The 4,058-nt window shown below is 38.3% G+C and overlaps 1 protein-coding gene across 2 annotated transcripts in view; it reads left to right on the forward strand.

The window, feature by feature from the left end:
• Positions 1-4,058, forward strand: part of LOC126484353 (actin-related protein 8) — a 168,220-nt gene that overhangs the window by 30,823 nt on the left and 133,339 nt on the right. The window lies entirely within an intron of this gene.

The raw sequence follows: 4,058 nt of genomic DNA on the forward strand, positions 1-4,058 counted from the left end.
GCCTTGGGGCCACTGACCTGTCACACCACCTGATCAGTTTTATTCAAATGAGAACACTTTTGGTTAAGGAAACTGAAGTAAACAACCTGTAACTAGATGATAAATGGCTTCATGCAGGTCTCGTGAACTGACATACAGCCAGGACAGCGGTGCGCTGACCACAAGCCCCTCCATATCCTCATCTGGTGATGGTTGTGGGCTGAGGATGATGCGGAGGCTGGCCGGTACCGTTGGTCCTCCATGGCCTGTTCGCATGGAGTTTAGTTTTTTTAGGAGTAATATTTTGCAAAGTTGCTGACTTTTTTTCAAGATTTTTCTGATTATGAAGTCCAAGGAATCCCCTTCCATTTATGTGAATGGCAGTTAAATGAAAATGAGACAGATGGAAAAAGTTAATAAACCGTTTATTATTTCAGATGCTATCACCATAACTGTCAATACATTTATCCCACTATGCGACAAGATAGACAGTGCCTTCATGTGTGCAGTTGCCAGTGAAACCACAATTGTACCCAAACATGCACCTCCATCCGAAGCAAATCAACAACCACAGATGACCGTCTTGAGGGCTTCAAAAACATGGAAACCGTACAGGAAGAGATCGGGACTGTATGGAGGATGTGAAAGGGCTTCCCAGCAAAACTTCTGCAGTGTACATGGGCCTGCATGTTGCCAAGGTTGTTTCTAGTATCTTGCAGAAGTTTTGTTGGTAAGCACTTACACATCCTCCATACAGTCCCAATCTCTCTCCATGCAATTTCCTTATTTTTGGAGCCCTGAAGAAAGGAATTCATGGCTGTCGATTTGCTTTGGACGAGAAGGTGGTATGCCTGGGTACAGTCAAGGTTCCAAGGGCAGTTGAAAACATTTTTCTGTAAAGGAATTTTCTGTCTTGTCTCACAGTGGGATAACAGTTATGGAGTTTACTTTTGGAATAATAAACAGTCTGCTTACATTTTTCCATCTGTCTTATTTTCATTTGACTGCCCCTGGTACTATGAAGCTTAAATTTTATGCACATGGAATGAGACCTGACTGGATGCATTGAGGGAACCCTATCATGCCAACATTAGGGTGAAAACAGCTACTAACTAGGCACTCCTAATTCAGTGGAGTTCAGTTGCTCATGATTGTTGTGTAATTATAAGAGCTTCATTGTTGGTGTTGTCAAGAATGCCATATTATCAGTACTGTGCAACACTTTGTGGATATGGTTTTGTCCACTTTACAGTTAATTAAGCACTCCAGTTACAGAGAGTTTTTTGTGTTCTTAACACCATTTTCCCATCTCTGAAATACACCAAGTGAGCTGGGTTTGAAAGTCTGCTGTTGATGCCTGGAGTAGAAGAATATGTTCCAGTGGACATGATTTCATCGATTAAGTGTACGAAGTGATGCTGGACCCAAATTCCACATTATCTGGGTATATAATATTTTGTTACGCTGAAAATTGCTACTGATGAACATTCTGAATTCCTGGAGTTCTTTGTGGTTTGCTGTGCCGGTAAAGATAGATAGTTCTGTATCAGTAAATATTAATAAATAATAATCTGTACTGGCCTTAGCAGCCAGAGACGGTGGCTGTGTGTGTGTGTGTGTGTGTGTGTGTGTGTGTGTGTGTGAGAGAGAGAGAGAGAGAGAGAGAGAGAGAGAGAGTTGTGCTTGTGTGTGTGTGTGTGTGTTTTCTCTATTTTGGAAGAAGGCCTTTTGGTCAAAAGCTTCAGTGTGTAGCATTCTTTTCATTGTGCCTGTCTGCAACCCAATATCTCCTCTGTATGAGTGAGTAGCAATCTTACCCTTTTTGTATTATTGTTGTTATTTCATCCTGTTCTTTCCATTGATGTAGCCTTCACCAGACCTAGCAATGCTCATGCACTAAATGAAAGACAGTATAAAATTTCTTGTGGCTCTAGTTGAATAGCACACTAAAATGGAGTCAGTACATAGATAAATTTATCAAGAGACTCAGTTCAGCAGGTTTTTCTTTAGAAGCATCTCTCATTGTGTTGATCTAAAAACGGGGCTGTTTGATTGTTTTGCATATTTCCCTCTTATTGTCTTACAGAATTATCTTCTGGGGCAGTGCACGTAAATGTTTTTCGAGCGGACATGATCAACAGAAATACTGTATAAAGCAGATAACCATATAGGTAGCAGATGCCATTTTGGGGATCTTGGAATTATTACTCTCACTTCATAATACATTAATCATTAATGCCTTTTGTTGCTGACAATAAATATTAGTTTCTTCTGCATTGTGATGTTCACAGATGCAGTACAGTTCAAAAAATTATTCTCCTTTTAGATTTTGCCTCTTTGTGTAGTGTACAGACTGCAGTTCTGTACTCTGATGGGAAAATATTCACGTTCCCATCTAACATACAGTATGAAATTGTAAATCCCTACCTTTTCAGAAGAAAATTAAAAACATATTCATTAGCCACTTTTTGATTCAATTGTCTGAATATAAAGATGCAAGGATGAAAAATTATGTTTTCTGTGTGGCAACTCGCAGTGTTTGTTGTAAATCTACATGACAAATACTAACGTACTGCAAGTAGGACTGAGTATTTATGGATGTTGTCGAGTATTACTCAGGGAAGTTATGATTTCAATCAAGTAAATATTAAGCTAACAGCAGCAACATAGAGTAAATATTAAGTGTAACTGAATAGGCGGCAGCTCTTTCAAAAGTAGTATCTTCTTTTCTAATTTACTTGATTAAATTTAGCTGACATAAACATGAATAGTATTGGTGATAGTTTGTTGTTAATACAGTATACAATAACGTTTCTACCATTTCCTTGTATTTTGTTACTTACTTTGACTTGTTCAACACCCTAAAGGTTCTCCTTTTTAATGGTCTCTACGGAACACAATGAATGAATAAATGATGATAGCACAGTGCTCAAACAACAAAATAGACCACCATATCAGAGCATAAAACACTTCTTTGATGAACTAGATGACTGTCATTTAATTCAAGAACAATAATTGATAGTTAATGCAAATGCCCATTGTCTATGTAGGGGGAATCCTTTGTATTTCTAATATTTCATAGAGATTATTTAATTGTATTTTTACACTGCTGGCTTTTGTTAGGCATTTATTGTGGTCAGTAGAGGTGGAATTATGTGAATAAACTGCTGCCAGTTGCTAGTTAAAATATGTAAAACACTGTTTCAAGAATGTATTAAAGTTACTTCCCTGTTGCAGAGACCATGGAATTGAAGAAAGTTAAGTGCAGAACTATTGTGTATATTATTGAAAAGAACGTAGTTCAGCACTGTTGCTGATGACAGTTAATATTACAGACTTTCTATCTCTGTTATCAGTAGCTCATCAGTGTATGAGAAGTCCTCATTCCTCGTACTTGGTCTACCTGCTAATTTTTGTACAAGACACATTCCCACATAGCTGCGAACACTCCTGCTTCACAGATTAAGATGTGTTGGAACTTGTAATCTCCCCCTCCCTCCTTTGTTGTTGTCACTACTATTGTCGATGGTAAAGTCTTTTAAAAAAATGCGAGAGGAGTAAGATTTACATTAAAACTGTGAGCCAGACCGAGACTCGAACTCGGGACCTTTGCCTTTCGCGGGCAAGTGCTACCATCTTAGCTACCCAAGCATGATTCACGCCCCGTCCTCACAGCTTTATTTCTGCCAGTATCTCGTCTCCTACCTTCCAAACTTTACAGGAGCTCTCCTGCGAACCTTGCAGAACTAGCACTTCTGAAAGAAGGGATATTGTGGAGACATGGCTTAGCCACAGCCTGGGGGATGTTTCTGCAGAAAATTGTTCAATAGGTTTCTGATAATAGTCACTTTTTTAGCTCTGCAACAGTTTTATACTTTTGTTACAGATTAAAATTGTGGTGTCTAGGAAGCCTGCTTACTTGGTTTGCTAGACAAACATTCAAACAAATTGTAATAATGAGTTTTATTAGAAAAAGAAGAGATACATTACTTAATTTTGCAATTACACAGATGTGTCACAAGCAAAGGGTGACATATGAAATAATAAATCTTCTTCAGTATTAAAAATTTCATGTCTGT

The sequence above is a fragment of the Schistocerca serialis genome, chromosome 6 (assembly GCF_023864345.2).
Source record: "Schistocerca serialis cubense isolate TAMUIC-IGC-003099 chromosome 6, iqSchSeri2.2, whole genome shotgun sequence".
In the NCBI taxonomy this organism is placed as follows: domain Eukaryota; kingdom Metazoa; phylum Arthropoda; class Insecta; order Orthoptera; family Acrididae; genus Schistocerca; species Schistocerca serialis.